Consider the following 17,363-nt stretch of genomic DNA (forward strand, 5'->3'; position numbering starts at 1 on the left):
GAAAACTCACCCTCTCTATTTGTCCTGTTTACTATGATCATTGAAAGTGAAGTAAAAGAAAATCCCAAGTTTTGGGTTGGCCCCAGAAAATTAATAGGGACGGGAAATCTTCCAATGGGGACACTAGTTCTGGGGGTTCTCAAGGAATTCTCTATTTGCAGGGATTTCCTCTCTCTTTCTGTCTGGCTATGGTTTAGGAAATTAAAGGACGTCTCCCCAATGGAACACAGAAATGTAAAAAAAAAAAAAAAGTTTTGCCTATATATCTACTTTAAAAAGTATTTTTAATTTTTTTTTACTTTTGGACAGATTGGAGAGGGATTAGAACACTTGTCAGGTTTATGTTGCTGTGTGTGCCCCCTTTAGGGAAATTCACCCTCTCTTTTTGTCATATTTACCCTTATCGAAAGAATGAAAGAAGATTCCAAATTTAGGGTTTTAATCAAAACCGTAATATAGGGAAAATCTTCCAATGGAGATACTAATTCTGGTGACCCTGATGACAACCAGGGAGTCTTTCACTTTAGAGGTATCCTCTCACTTCCTGTTTTGGTTACGAGACTCAAAGTGGCACAAATGGCAAAAAAAAATTGCTTTAAGTTCTATTTTAATATTGGCTTTCATCAACTGGTGCGTTATGAAAATCAAGTTTGAACCCTGCAGCTCAGTCTTATTTGTGAACATCTAGGGCCAGATTCATAAAGAAGATACGACGGCGTATCTCCTGCCGGTCGGATCTATGCGCCTGATTCATAGAATCAGGTTACGCATAGATCTCCCTAAGATCCGACAGGTGTAAGTGACTTACACCGTCGGATCTTAGGCTGCAATTCTAGGCCGGCCGCTAGGTGGCGATCCCATTGCGGTCGGCGTAGAATATGCAAATGAGTCGTTACACCGATTCACGAACGTACGCTTGCCCGTCGCAGTAAATTTACGCCGTTTCCGTAAGAGATATGCGGCGTAAAGATAAAGCTGCCCCCTAGGTGGCGTAGCCAATGTTAAGTATTGCCGTCGTTCCCGCGTCGAAATTTAAAATTTTACGTTGTTTGCGTAAGTCGTCCGTGAATGGCGCTGGACGCCATTTACGTTAACGTCGAAACCAATACATCCTTGCGGCGTACTTTGGAGCAATGCACGTCGGGAAATTTTAGGGACGGCGCATGCGCAGTACGATCGGCGCGGGAACGCACCTAATTTAAATGATCCACGCCCCCTACCCGGATCATTTGAATTAGGCGGGCTTGCGCCGGGCGGATTTACGCTACGCTGTCGCAACTTTACAGGCAAGTGCTTTGTGAATCAAGCACTTGCCCATAAAACTTGCGGCGGTGTAACGTAAATGTAATACGTTACACCGCCACAGAGATGCGCCGATTCTACCTGAATCTGGCCCCTAATATCTGTCTGCCCTGAATGTCAAAACACCTTTTATATATTGCCTTCCCACACTCTTTGCACAGCTGAAATTAAAATTGAACAAGTAGTGGTAAATTATAGAAATGGGTGACGGGTGCCCTTTAATAGATGTGCAGCACTCAGATTCAAGCTTTTCAGATATAAAAAGAAACTAATATAATCTTTGGTTAACAGTGCTATTGGGCATGTGGACATTAAGAAGTACAAAGAAGTGAAGAGTTGCCAAGTGACAGAAGGTACATGATGTGCCAACCCCGGGGCTGATTCATAAAAACTGGACTAAGAATGAGCACAAAAATCTAATTGTAGCCTGTAGTGACCAATCTGAACTCTAGTGGTCCCCTAGGTAACAAAAAAGAACGTACTTTGTGGACCAAAGTCACAGTAAAGACTTTAAAATATCATCGCACAGCTACAAAGTTCAATGAAATGAAAACACTTTGCAAAGAGACAATCGTAATTGGACTTCTTTATGTTACACCGATTGCTCATCTGTCCCTCCCCTACCTGAGGGCAACTAAGAAGAACATGATAGTTTTGCAAGTCTAATGAATGTATTTCAGAGGTTATTCTAGAATTTCCTGCTTCATCTTTCATTTAGATGTCAAATGTACAACTAATGGTTTTCTTGATCCTTTACTACAACTTATGCCGCGTACACACGATCGGTTCGTCTGATGAAAACGATCTGATGGACAGTTTTCATCAGACGAACCGATCGTGTGTGGGCCCTATCGGTTTTTTCTCCATCGGAGAAAAAACTAGGAACTTGTTTTAAAATGATCTGATAGGAAAAAAAAAAACGATCGACTGTGGGCACGTCCATCGGTTAAAAATCCACGCATGCTCAGAATCAAGTCGACGCATGCTTGGAAGCATTGAACTTAATTTTTCTCAGCACGTTGTTGTGTTTTACGTTACTGCGTTCTGACACAATCGTTTTTTTAACTGATGGTGTGTAGGCAAGACTGATGAAAGTCAGCTTCATCGGATATCTGATGAAAAAATCCATCAGACCGTTTTCATCGGATGAACCGATCGTGTATACAGGGCATTACAGAGTTCCACACGTTTGCAAGCTTATTAAAAGTCAGCAGCTACAAAATGTGTAGCTGCTGACTTTTAACAGACAGACACTTACCTGCCCCACAGTCCAGCGATGTGGTCACCTGAAGCCTCGTTTCTCTCCCCCTCCTCTCAGCGGCGCCGTCATTGCGAGCGTGGGCACCCGGCTGTGACAGCTTGCAACTTCACAGCCGGGTGCACACTGCGCTCTCTTAGTGGCCAGGCAATCTTCTGGGATCTGTGACGTGTCCCAGAAGATTGCAGAGAGGGAGGGGGAGAGGCAGAGTCGCCTAGGCGGCAGGAGGAGGAAGTGGGACAGGAAATGCCTGTCAAACCTAGGTACTAGATTGTACCTAGGTACCCCCCCAAAAAAAATGACATGCCAAATTTGGCATTTAAGGGACAAGCACTTTTGGATGGAACTCCGCTTGTAATAAAGGGTGACAAGGAGATTATGTAAATATATTATAGAGGGAAGTAGCAGTTGCTCAGTTTGTCCTATAAAAAGTTGGTCACACGCATTACAATTTGATTGTGCAATCTCTGTACAATCTTTTTTTAATTTAGAATTTACAGTGGGGGAACCTACTTATAAACCCATTCAGAGCACCAACAATTTACAAAGCACTTTTACATACTGTCAAATTTACATCAGTACTTACCTACGCTATCACAGAGAGAACATGCAAACTCCATATAGATACTGTCCTAGCTGTGATGCCAACTGGGGGCTGCAAGATAGGAGGTCCAACCATTAAGCTTTGTACATTTTCAAAATCTGTACTCAAGCAGGTGGCTTAACGGACAAATTACTGAAGTTTGAAGTTATACCTCCCAACCGGTAATTTTACAGTAAATGGATAAATAATAAATTATTATGTTATAACATATAGCATATAAATATATGATTTTGCTTGAATAAAACAGTACCTTTTCAACAGAATCAGTTTCTCCCTCCTAACTGTGTGAGAAAAACATGGGATTGTGGGTAAATCTTATACCCATAAACCCATGTTTTTTCCTTGTAGTTAGGAGGGCTGGGCTGGAAAGGAAGGAATTGTCTTTTAGACACATGCCCTTCTATGACACTGCAGTGAGGGGTGTGCCTCCACTGCAGCATTTTTATTGGACAGCTGGGACCAATGGTACTTTACATTGGTCCAAGACTCCAAGCTGTTTATTGAGCTCAGTGCTTCTGACAAGAAGTGAGAGGAGGCACTGTGATCTCAAGAGGTCCATACAGTGAACTTGGTGTTGAGTTATTCACTTTACGGTCAACACTGAGGACAAGGGGGCACTCTTTACGTCTAGAGGAAAAGAGATTTCACCTCCAAATACAGAAAGGTTTTTTCACAGTAAGAGCTGTGAAAATGTGGAACAGACTCCCTCCAGAGGTGGTTCTGGCCAGCTCAGTAGATTGCTTTAAGAAAGGCCTGGATTCTTTCCTAAATGTACAGAATATAACTGAGTACTAAGATTTGTAGGTAAAGTTGATCCAGAGTAAATCTGATTGCCTCTCGGGGGATCAGGAAGGAATTTGTTCCCCTGCTGTAGCAAATTGGATCATGCTCTGCTGGGGTTTTTTGCCTTCCTCTGGATCAACTGTGGGTATGGAGTTGGGTGTATAGGATTGTACTGTGTTTTCTATTTTGTTTGTTTATTTTTTGTGGTTGAACTGGATGGACTTGTGTCTTTTTTCAACCTGACTAACTATGTAACAGCTCATTTCGCGTACACACGATAATTTTTCAGCATGAAAAAAAAAACGTTTTTCAGCATGTTTAAAAAACGAAGTTTTTCCAACTTCATCATTAAAACAACGTAGACCACACACCATCGTTTTTAAAAAATGATCTAGCAAAGCGCGGTGACGTACAACACGTACAACGGCACTTTAAAGGGGAAGTTCCATTCGCCTTTGGGCTGCTTTAGCGGATTCCGTTTTAGTAAAAGACGATTTGCGCTTTTTTGTCTGTTACAGCGTGATGAATGTGCTTACTCCATTATGAACGGTAGTTTTACCAGAACGAGCGCTCCCGTCTCATAACTTGCTTCTGAGCATGCACCGTTTTTTTTCGTCGTTTTAGCCCACACACGATCATTTTTCACAACCTGAAAAATTATGTGTAGCCCACACACAATCATTTTAAACTACGTTTTTGAAAAACGTTTTTTTCATGCTGAAAAATGATCGTGTGTATGGGGCATTAGTCTGCTGCAAAGTGGGCATTTAAACTGGGCACTCTGTATGTAGCTTCTGACAGGCTGCACAAGGAGCCTTGTATCTCTGGAACCATAGGAGCGCCAGTGTTGTGGTAGGACTTAGGCTACATACCCCCAAAATTTGGGGTTTCTGTGACCAGGTCACCAAGATCATCAAAGGTCTTCTTTTTTTTTTTTTATGTTCATGGCAGGTGAGGCCCTGCCTGACCTGCCTCCCCTGACTGAACATCCCTGGTGTGTATGGGCAACATTACCAACCTAGCTGGGGGCACATATGCGCTTCAACTGACTCTGCATTCTTTTTATACAAATATTACATTTATTGTCTATCTCTGCACACACCTTCAAGCAGTTTACATAGTTGCTATAGAAAAGTCAGTTCCTACAGTGATATGTGGGCAGGGCTATATTTACATTCTATCTCGCCCAAGGCAAATTATCTAAGAAGCTTGAACCACATCCTTTATGTCATGTGTCTAGCTGTCCCAAGGTACTTCTGTTTATTTTACTAAAGCAAGCATATCTAGCACTATTATACAACAAAGCATTCATGTGAGATTTCTTGGTAAATGTCTATGGAAGTTACAGTGATGAGACATGGATTTAAAATATAATCCCATCATTAGGTCAGTGTTTAGTAATCAATGCAGCGGAACAGAAAACGTAATGGTTTATATTGCCTGTATCTCTGATGGATTTTTCTATCAAGAGAGGAAAGGAACACTAGTGAAATGGGGTAACCATCGTTACATCTCAGACTAGGTGCAGACAAGTGTGACCACCATACCTTCCTGTCTATAGTCCATAAACTATTGTGGTCACACACTTCTCTTTTCATTTTAAAGCATCAAGCTCCTTTAACTTGCACACACCTATCGGAATCTGTGTCAGTAACCTGATGCATGATGAGACTTGCAATTCAAAGTAGCAAAAGGCTGGGTTCACACTACTACACTACTTTCATCCTACTTTGCTCTGTGTTCAATGTTTCCCTATGAGAGCGTCTTGTAGCATCCTACACAAGTCGGTCCGACTTTGAAAATGCTCCCTGTACTACTTTTGGTCCTACATTGATCCTACTTCAGGCCCATTGAATATCATTGAAGTCGGACCAAAGTAGTATCCTGTTCATGAAAGTAGGATGGATGTAGGACCAATGTAGGATAAATGTAGGACCAATGTAGCAGAGCAAAGTAGGATGAAAGTAGTGTAGTAGTGTGAACCCAGCCAAACACAGGACAAGCCCACCTGCAGCCATATATGAGAAGAGGCAGGAAACCTCAATGTGATTTTAGGCATGACATTAACCACTTAAGCCCCGGAAGATTTATCACACTTGCTGACCAGGCCATTTTTTGCGATACGGTACTGTGCTATTTTAACTGACAATTGCGCAGTCATGCCATGCTGTCCTGAAAGACAATTGATGTCCTTTTTTTCCCCCACAAATAGAGCTTTCTTTTGGTGGTATTTGATCACCTCTACAGTTTTTCATTTTTGCGCTATTAACAAAAAAAGGCCCACAATTTTGTCCGATGAAAACAGACCGATGGACTGTTTCTTCGGACAATCCGATCGTGTATGGGCCCCAATCAGTTTGCTTTCCATCGGTGAAAAAAGGTAGAACATGTTCTATCTCCTATTTTATCTCCTGGCTCTGCGGGGGATCAACGGAGCGATCCCCGCTGAGCAAGCAGATAAGAACGGTACGGATCCTCACGGGATCTGTACATGGGAAAGGGCCCTTACAAGACAGACAAACCAAAGGAAGAGATTTACAAAGAGATGTGTAATAATCTAAAAAATGAACAATATAGACTTCAAATAAGCATATCTTGAAGGCCTACTTCTGTTTTAGAAGTAGAAACTGAAGTAGATGTCTTTTATCTCGTTCATATTTAATAATTAAAGTAGGAGAAATAAGCATCCACATACTTGAAAACAATTCTAAGCTAATAAAACATCAAACAGATAAATGTGGAATTTAACATTCTGTTCTCAGAGGAACTCAGAACTTGAATGTATAAATATTGTTCAGTGCCAGGAGATCCTGTTAACAGTTAGGATCAAGCTATAGTGCTTGGCGTGTTTGCAGTACATGGCAAAGGTGTTCTTGGCAGTATCAAAGTGAAGCCAACATACTTTGTCACGGTGCCATGTTCTCATCAAAATGCTGTAACTGATGAGGTGGAATAAACCCAAGAATGGTGGGAGGTCATGTACCGTATAAAGGGTCTCTGGTAAATTCTCCGGAAGGATTATGTTCTTTTCATACAGCTATACTTGCACTGCCGGATTCCATACTGAATTGTCATAGTTCCGATGCTGCATTTTTTCTCTGCATACTTCAAATTCTTTCATACATTGCTGGGGCTGGGGAGGAACTCTGTACAGGTTATATATAATGGCTTTCCCAAATACACTGCAATCCTTCAGAAACCAGTTCTAAATTAATACCTCAATTCAGTTTTCTTATCTTTTGTTTTTTTCGCCATTGGATAGTTGGAAATGCACATCATTCAAATTTTTCAGAACAATTAGAATGATAACTTTAAGTGGAGTTTCCGTCCCAAAATTTGTTTTTCATTATTGTGCTCATTAGACCTAAAAAAGAAAAAAAGAAAAAAAATAGGGCTAGATTCAGGTACGAGATACGACGGCGTATCTCCAGATACGCCGTCGTATCTCTGAGTTGCGGCGTTGTATCTATGCGCCTGATTCTTAGAATCAGTTACGCATAGATTTGACTAAGATCCGACCGGCGTAAGTCTCTTAAGCAGTCGTATCTTAGTTGCAATTTTACGCTGGCCACTAGGTGGCGCTTCCGTCGATTTATGCAAGGAATATGCTAATTAGGTAGATACGCCGATTCACAAACATACGTACGCCCGGCGCATTTTTTTACGTCTTTTTCCGGTGTAAGGTTACTCCTGCTATATGAGGCGTACGCAATGTTAAGTATGGACGTCGTTCCTGCGTCGATTTTTGAAATTTGTACGTCAAATACGTGGGGTCACACTAAATTTTAATAAAACACGCCCACATCATCCAAATTTGAATTAGGCGGGCTTACGCCGGAGCACATACGTTACGCCGCCGTAACTAAGGGAGCAAGTTCTTTCTGAATACGGAACTTGTGCCCTAATTTACGGCGGCGTAACATATCGGAGATACGTTACACCCGCACAACATTACGCAGGGCTATCTGAATCTAGCCCATTGTTTTTTTACTCATCTGGAAATGCCTGTTGCTATGCAGTCCCACGAAATCTGCCCTTGGAATCACCTAGGATCCTGACATCATCTCCCTCTAATGCTCCTGGGAAATGTGTGTCATCATTTCCCAGGATGCAGTGCGCTACCCAATTATCACACCCCATCCAAGACTTCCAGGAAGTATGTGCTTGTTGGCTTCACAATGCCCACAAGCAAAATGACAACGGTGTGGACATAGTTTTATAAACTATCTTTTTTGAATAACTATGCGGAGCGGTGGCGGATTGTAAAATAGTAAGTGACCGGATTTATATTATAAAAACGCATGACGAAAGGACATACATTTAAAAAATGCTAATTGTGGTTGGAACCCCGCTTTAATTGAATTACATGAGCACTTCAATATATACATTTATGATCAAATTTGCCATAAAAAAAACACTTCTGCCACCACAGATGTAAACCAAAAGGGTAACGTTAGAGGACAATAAATACCAACCTGCACAGGGCGCTAGGGATGCCTGTACTGTACAATTAGACAGACAGTGGGGTGCCGGGGATACCTGTACTACAGCATAGTACTATGACTAGTACTGTACCTTATGACTGCAAGGATGGGGGATGCAAATTGTTCTGAAGACAAAATGATGACACTGACAGGTGTTCCCACTTTCTTCAATACATCTGCAAAAATGTACATTTAGTAGGGCCGTGCAATTTAAATAGCATGACTGAGCAGATTTTCACATCTGCATAGAAACACAATTAACATGAGAACAAACTGAAAACAGCCATTCTACACTGAGATTCCTCCAGAGGTTACTAGAGGTTCCTTAAGCTGTGGCTGATTTGCCTACCATTTGAGGTGCCAGCATAGTCCTATGTCCAGTGGCGGCCCATCAATTAGGGGTGCTGCCCCCCAAATCTATGCGTCCGGTCCCCTAATCTACATGCAGGGCGCTGAACGCATCGATCCCAATGTTTTTTTTTTAGAAGCACGGTTAGAGAAAGAGGCTCTAATTGGCTTCAAAAAGGGTGGGTTCGGGGCGCAGAGCACTGTCCCCCGAGCCCACCCAGTTGTGTGACATTAGGAAATCAATATTCGCTAATGTCTTCCTGTTTCTCCTGCCGGCCAATCAGGAATTGGGTCCCAAATACTGGGAATTGGGATGAGAAGCGGGGGGAAGCCGCCCCCCTAAATGGGGTAAGTGCAGGGGCTGGCGGGGGTGGATCATCATCAATCAATGTGGCTGGCAGGGGGGGGTGACACACCCCCCCCCCCCCCAAGAAAACTGAGCACCACCTGCCACTGCCCATGTCCAACAAAACTTGGCAGAGACACCAATGATCATTTTAGCTGTTTGTATGGGTGACTTTCTGACAATCAATGTAAAGAGAACGTCCCCTCTAAACCCAAATGAATTGGTTTTAACAGAGGTTGCCAAAGACCTGAAAGTTATTTTATGGGTTCCTCTGGGGTAAATATGTTGAAAAAGGCTGCCCCATAAAAAAAGCACTGCATAGAAAACTATGATGTCTATTGATAGCTCAGGTTAAAAAATTGTATTCACTAAGCCCTGCCAATAATAACTGCTTCAAAGACCACTGTGATGCAACCCCACACCTCCAAAATGTTGATCCTGCCAGAAAAAAAAGAGCTGATAACTTTTAGCACAGGGGACAGAAAGCATAGGAAGTTATTGGTTAGCGTAGATCCAAGATCTCTCTGTGGACTACATAACACATCTCCCTCTACGTTATGTAGAGTAGTAGTGAGGAGGTATACTGTAGTCATAACAAACTGGAGGGCTTTCACACTGGAGCGTTGCGCTAGCAGGATGGTAAAAAAAAGTCCTGCTAGCCACATCTTTGGAGCGGTGGGTTTACTGCTCCTGCCCATTGAAATCAATGGGACAGCGTGGCTATACCGCTGGCAATGCACTCCTTTAGCGGCGCATTGCGGGCGGTTTTAACCCTTTCTCGGCCGCTAGCGCCGCAAATCCGCCCATAGCATCGGCGATAAAGATAGCAGAGTTTTACCGCCAACGCTATGGGCGGCTCAGTGGGAAAGGGGTCTAAGGCCTGGTAATCTTCAATATGCAGATCAGATAACAGGTTCAGGAAGTAGCTGAGTGTCTCTATGCCACTCCTAGGAAGGTGCCAACTGACTCAATATTCTCACATTCTCTTGCAGTTGGGTTGGTTTAAAAAAATAAAGTTTCTATTTGTTTAACTTGATGCTTAAATATTACAGCATGGCCTTTCAACTTACACACGAGATTGATTAAATGGCATTAGAGATGACGCCCTTTAATGCTGCATTTCACAGAGATGTCTGATCAGATCACACTTTTCAAGTGAAAGTACTTCATCTGCAAATCCAATGTCAATGTCAATGCTTCCAAGGGAGTCTATTGCAGTAGAATACTACAGATCTGCAAATAAGGGTGTCTATACGGTGTCTATCGGAAGACTAGAAAAATGCCCACGGGCCTTTCAACAGCTCTATTTCCTCACTCAGCACTCCACTAATATGCCTCACTTCTGTCATGTTCTTTAGTGACTAATGCTGTTATCTTGATACTACAATTTTAAGGCTTTGTCCATATAGGCAAACCACGCAACATTACATGATCTTGTTTATATTTCACATTTTCACAAAGACGCCCTATGAAATTTGCTGCCTCATGTTTCAGTAAAGCTATTGAAACTGGCAGAAGGGCTTTCATGAATCTGGCGTAAAACATTTTAAAGAACCATGGGCTGGATTCAGATACATAGGCGTATCTGTCCGCCCGGCATAACGTATCTGAGATACGTTACGCCACTCTAACTTTGGGCACAAGTTCTTTATTTAGAAAGAACTTGCGCCCTTAATTAGAGCGGCGTAGCGTATGTGTTGCGGCGTAAGGCCGCGCAATTCAAATGGGGATGTAGGGGGCGTGTTATTTAAATTTCCCTTGACCCTGCGTTTTTTACGTTTTACTCGAACGGCGCATGCGCCGTCTGTAAAATCTCCCAGTGTGCATTGCTCTAAATGACGTCGCAAGGACGTCATTGCTTTCGACATAAACGTAAATTACGTCCAGCCGTATTCGCGAACGACTTACGCAAACAACGTAAAATTTCAAAACTCGGCGCGGGAACGACGGCCATACTTAACATTGGCTACCCCTCATATAGCAGGGATAACTATACGCCAGAAAAGCCGAACACAAACGACGTAAAAAAAAAGCGCCGGGCGGTCGTTCGTTTCTGAATCGGCGTAACTCCTCATTTGCATATTCCTCGCGTAAACAAACGGAAGCGCCACCTAGCGGCCAGCGTGAGATTGCAGCCTAAGATCCGACGGTGTAAGTCACTTAGACCTGTCGGATCTTAGGGATATCTATGCGTAACCTGATTCTATGAATCAGGCGCATAGATACGACCGTCGGAACTCAGAGATACGACGGCGTATCAGGAGATACGCCGTCGTATCTCTTTCTGAATCTGGCCCCATATCTCCAGAAAAGTTGTTCAAATGCTTTGGGTCGCATGCACTTAGGGCCATCCTACGTATTCCGGTGACAAGAAAATCGGTGGATTTTTGCTGCCAGAATCACCTTTATGTTTAGCTGTGATTGCTCTGCCTAGGTGAATGAATGACAAGCTGTCAGCGCCGAGCGGCCATGGCTGTGTCAGTAAATGCACATACAGTGGTTACCTACTGTTAGGGATGTGCGATTGCCGATAGAAGCAGAAAGATGCTTTTCTAACAGGAGGTAACCACTGCATGTGTGGATACATGGATACACGCAGACAGCCATGGCTCCTCAGCCTGTCATCACTTTGTACATGCTCAGCAGCTACCATGGTTTGCATAGACTTGTGATCTCAGTTACAGAAGTTTGCTGATTCTTAACATTGGAATCCTAATCACCCGTGTGAAGGAGAATCTATTCAATTCTCCCCAGTGTGTTGCAAAGAAACATTGCTAACAGAAGAATGAGCGAGGGGGCATAATTAGTGCCCACAGCATGGGATTGTGGCTATCCCATTCAACAGTGAGGATAAGAAAAGGGTTTATTAGGCTTAGAGTCGTGAGGTAGTTTGGGCGGGAAGGTCACGTTTTTAAACAGAGGACACAGGTGTTTTAGAGCGGGAACATCACGTGTACTGCAGGACGCAGACACGTGATGTAGAGGGTATATAAAGCTTTCCCTCACAGAAGCAGGCAGGCAGTTTTACCTGACAGGATTGAAGAGCTCCCGGCGAAGATGAGTCTCCTGGCTTCTGAGGCGATGAGGTCGCTGATGCAGAGGATCCTCGAGAGAGCGGAGACAGAAGGCGGGGAGGAATGGCTGGAGAAATGCCTGTCGGGCATGGAAGAATCGAGGGCGGCAGAGCGAGGCGGAGATATCCGGGAAGCGGCGGTGGACGGCCGTGAAGAAGGTGAAGTATTATCACCGTGTGAGCCGCTCGCGCTCGCTACACTCTCTCCACCAGCCCGCAGGTCACAGCGCAACCGCCCGCCGGAGCGGCCGGCAACGTCAGAGGAGCCTCGTGAGGTGCCGGGTTTCCGTGTGTCAGAAGAGACCGGGAGTGACGTCAGAGCCGGGGACAGCGGTGCACGGAAGGCAACAAAAAAGCGTAAGAACGCTTCCCCGTCCCCTGGGCGGGGGAGAGGAGGGAAGAACAAGACATCTCCATCCCCGACTAGGGGAGAAAAAGTTTCTTTATTTCCGCAGGTCCCAGGAAGAAGTGCAGCAGGACCAGCAGCTTCGCGTGTCTCCAGGCTGGATCAGCTGGGTACGGCGAGAGCTGACACAAGACAGGACAGTATTTCAAGTCGAGCTGCAGCTGCAACAGGTGCTCCAGCACCCCCTGCTGGTGAGTCATCAGAAGACAGTCTAATTGCAAAATTGTTAAAGAAAATTGACCAGTTAACAGATTCTTTGAAACCTACTGCAGTACAGGCCAATTCTCCTGCAAGTGTTTGGAAGGATTTACCTGCAAACACTTGTGAGTTTAGGGAGAGGGGTCAAAGTAATGTACCGGATAATTGTTTTAAGGAAGTTTTACCGTGTGAAATCTCGCCTTTAGGTTTTCACCTGTCCAACACTGTAAAAGAGAAAATCTGGAACAATGAATTCATAGATTTGATGACGTTGCTTCCTAATACAAAAGATTTCACATTGAGAAGCGATAAAAAATCAGAGGATGAGGATAGGCGGCGTACGGCGCCTAGATCATTCCATAACTGGCTTCAGGCTTATTGTATTTTTTCGGCAGTGTTGGGGGAGAAATTTCCTGAGAAGTGTAGTGGTCTATTCCAGCATCTGGAACACATTTTAGAAGCGTATAAAAATTTTGGCGGGTTTGGCTGGTATAACTACGACGAGTCGTTTCGTCAAAAACTATCAGTTTACAAAAATCTAAAATGGGGAATGAAGGATGTGGGGTTGTGGCTAAACCTCATATTGCCACAAAGACCAGTTTTTACAAAAAACCAGCCGAACGCTGCACAAAATGCTTCGTCTTCAATGTACAAGAAAGGAATATGCTATGCCTTTAACGAGTCGCAATGCCGCTGGGCGGCGTCGTGCAAGTATAGGCATGAATGTTCATTTTGTTTCGGTCCTCACCCGGTTGTGAAATGTTTTAAAAGAAATTTCCAACAAAAAGACAATCCCAAAGGAGCGAACGCCAGTGAAGCTGGAAAGAATGGTACCTTGGCTTCTGCTTTACCCCGACAGGGGGAGGGCGGAAGCTTTAATTAAAGGTTTTTCCACGGGTTTTATATTACCCGCTTTTTTGGGTACAGGTTGTGAGACGGTGAACAACTTAAAATCGGTTTTACAGAATAAAGAAGTGGTGAGGAAAAAATTGCTGAAAGAAATAGCGGCGGGTCGCATTGCGGGTCCATTTGTTTCTCCGCCGTTTAAAGACTTTCGGGTATCCCCGTTGGGTCTGATACCTAAGAAAGAACCCAATTCATTCAGGTTAATCCACCATCTCTCTTACCCTAAAGGTAAATCGCTGAATGATGAAATTGATCCCGCGTCGGCTTCAGTGTCTTATGCCACGTTTGAGGACGCCGTTCGGCTTATAAAAAGATTTGGGACAGGCGCGTTGTTAGCAAAATCCGACATACAATCGGCTTTTCGGTTATTACCAATTGCACCTGAATCTTTTTGCTCCCTTGGTTTTTGTTTTGAGAAAAAATTCTTCTATGATATGTGCCTTCCGATGGGTTGTTCACTGTCTTGCCATTATTTTGAATTATTCGCATCCTTCTTGCAATGGGTCATTATTTTTGAGTCAGGTAGTGCGGGAATCATCCACTATTTGGATGATTTCCTTTTCATAGGACCCCCGGTTTCGCCCGTTTGTAATCTAGTACTAAATCTTTTTCTAATGATTATGGAATACTTCGGTATTCCAATTGCGACAGAAAAAACGTTCAGACCAGTGACAAGGCTGGAATTTTTAGGGATAAGCATTGATACGGAATTATTTCAGTTTCAACTTCCGTTTGATAAAATTGTGCGCATACAACAGTTAATCTGTTGTCTGTTACGTAGGAAAAAGGTCATTTTAAAGGAATTACAATCGCTTCTCGGGCAATTAGCTTTCGCATCAAGGGTTATGCCGGTAGGCAGAATTTTTTCCAGACGATTGGCGTTGGCGTCAGCAGGTTTAAAATCACCTTTTTCCCATATACGACTTACCACGGACTTAAAGGACGACCTTTTGGTATGGTCCCAATTTTTAGAGGACTATAATGGTCGTACAATGTTCCAGGAGGAATTCATTTTTTCGGCGGATATGCATCTATATACGGACGCTGCGGGTTCTTTAGGTTTTGCGGCAATTTGGAAAACACATTGGTGTTGTGGATCTTGGCCTCCTTTTTGGGTACAGTGTAAGGCAACAAAGAATATTGTGCTGTTGGAACTTTTCCCCATAATTGTAGCGTTTGAATTGTGGGGAAGCAGTTTCGCCAACAAGCGAATATTAATACATTCTGACAATAAGGGAGTCTTATTTGCCATAAATTGTTTGTCGTCAAAATCAGAACAGGTTATAAAGTTATTGCGTTATTTTGTTTTGTTATGCCTGAAATACAATATTTGGGTAAAGGTGAGACATGTGCCAGGAAAAGAGAATTCAGTGGCTGATTCGTTATCTCGATTTCAGATCTCTCGGTTCAGGAGACTTTTTCCAGACGCGGATTTGGTAGGTTCCAAATGCCCAAGCCACTTATGGGAATTGATCTGACGCCAGTCTTAGATTCCATTAAACAGTCGGTACTTCCTAAGACATGGATGGAGTATTCCATGGCATGGAAAAAATGGTTATTGTTTAATGACAATTTGGGCTGTTCAGGATTGTACCCCTCGGAGAACTCGTTATTAGCCTTTTTGAGTTCATTAATGAAGGGAGGTTTCTCCTTTAATCATATTAATAAGACAATGGTGGGTATTTCTTTTTTCTTTAAAATGAATGGTCTGCCAGTGTGTAATAATTATTTCTCAGTACGTCAAGCTTTGAAGGGATATAAAAAGAAGACATATAGGCCAGATACTCGCAGACCAATCTCTGTCGATATTTTAAAAAAGATTTGCGTTGCTACTGTTACTTTGTGTAGCTCGGATTACGAGGCGCTATTGTTTCAGACGGCGTTTATTTTAATTTTCTTTGCAGCTCTGCGAATTTCTGAGCTGGTTCCTGCAAACAAGCTAGGTGCATCGGGTTTGAAGTTTGGGGAAGTGTTCATAGACAAAGATAAAGTGCGGATTTTTATTAGCAGATCAAAGACTGACGTACAGGGAAAAGGTCACTGGTTAACGCTAAATGCATGCGGTGATCCTATAGTTTGCCCTTTATTGTTTGTATCCAAATATTTGAAAAACAGACCGCAGTGTAAGGGAAGTTTTTTGGTTCATCAAGATCGCCTACCTTTGACGAAATTCCAGTTTTCAGCGATATTGCAAAAATGCATATCTCATATTGGACTTTCACACTTAAAAATTTCATCGCACTCCTTTAGAATTGGTGCGGCAACCGAGGCAGCCAGAATGGGCCTTGATGATGCGGTGATTAGAAGTTTGGGAAGGTGGGAGTCTAGTAGGTTTAACTTATATGTTCGCCCTAACCTTTTTGTTTAATTTCCAGGTCTGATTATCTGGATATTTGGACATTCGTTTGTGCACTGGGCGCATAAGAGGGCATGTTTGAGATGTTATACGTCTAACTTATCCTTTTCTCCTGATGAATGTCAAATTTGGTGGAAGGGTATTCGAGGTTTGCAGTGGAACAATTTTTCAGTGCAATTTTTCAAGTTGACGGAAAATTGGCCCGCCCCTGACGTTATAATTATACATGGGGGTGGTAATGATGTGGGTAAACAATCCACGTTAGAGTTATTGTTGAAAGTTAAGAACGATTTACATTTAATACATCAGTTTTTTCCTAAGGCAAAATTAATTTTTTCAGAAATAGTCCCTAGGTTAGTTTGGTTGTCGGCCGGGAAGAAAAAGAATTTGGAAAAAATAAGACGAAGGTTCAATCATTCTATGGAGAAATTTATGCACAGCTTGGGTGGATTTTCTTATAGACACACAGAGTTAGAAGGGGGGTTTCCAGGCTTATACAGACGAGACGGAGTCCACTTGTCTGATGTAGGCCTGGACATTTTTAACAATGATATCCAAACCATGATTGAGAAGGCCGCGGGGTTGGGGTAGCCTTTTTTTGTTTTTAAACAAAATAGGCTAGGTGGGGACTTTTGTTTAATAATTTATTGATGATACTCGCTCGAGTCCTAAGACTGAGTGAGAATTTTTTGAAATATTTGGAAAATAATTTAATTTTTAAATATTTATTTATTTATTGATCGGATTGAATAAAGATAAGTGTTAATTTATATTTCGATGTTTGTATTATATTTACACCAATAAAGGTGCCGCGGCCCATTTATCACCATCTTTGATGGTCTTGGTTTGGTGTGGTTATTTATTAAGTTAAGAGTTGGTATAGCCTACATTCCCATGAGCGAGGGGGCATAATTAGTGCCCACAGCATGGGATTGTGGCTATCCCATTCAACAGTGAGGATAAGAAAAGGGTTTATTAGGCTTAGAGTCGTGAGGTAGTTTGGGCGGGAAGGTCACGTTTTTAAACAGAGGACACAGGTGTTTTAGAGCGGGAACATCACGTGTACTGCAGGACGCAGACACGTGATGTAGAGGGTATATAAAGCTTTCCCTCACAGAAGCAGGCAGGCAGTTTTACCTGACAGGATTGAAGAGCTCCCCCACCCCCCCACCCTGTCGCAGCACCTTTCATGTGGTCTGTCACCCTTGTATCAAGGGGGGACTTTTGTTTAATAATTTATTGATGATACTCGCTCGAGTCCTAAGACTGAGTGAGAATTTTTTGAAATATTTGGAAAAT

The 17,363-nt window shown here is 42.9% G+C and overlaps 1 protein-coding gene across 15 annotated transcripts in view; it reads right to left on the reverse strand.

The window, feature by feature from the left end:
* The window catches only part of LOC120913619 (muscleblind-like protein 3), a 201,996-nt gene that overhangs the window by 122,892 nt on the left and 61,741 nt on the right, over nucleotides 1-17,363 (reverse strand). Inside the window, exon 1 of one of the 15 annotated variants that reach the window (XM_040323707.1) lies at nucleotides 7,165-7,327. The exons of the other annotated variants lie outside the window; for them this stretch is intronic. The gene's annotated coding sequence lies outside the window, so the exon portion shown is untranslated. Of the gene's footprint in view, nucleotides 1-7,164; nucleotides 7,328-17,363 lie in introns of those variants that run through there. 15 annotated transcript variants of the gene reach the window in all.

Source organism: Rana temporaria, chromosome 9, assembly GCF_905171775.1.
Source record: "Rana temporaria chromosome 9, aRanTem1.1, whole genome shotgun sequence".
Classification (NCBI taxonomy): Eukaryota; Metazoa; Chordata; class Amphibia; order Anura; family Ranidae; genus Rana; species Rana temporaria.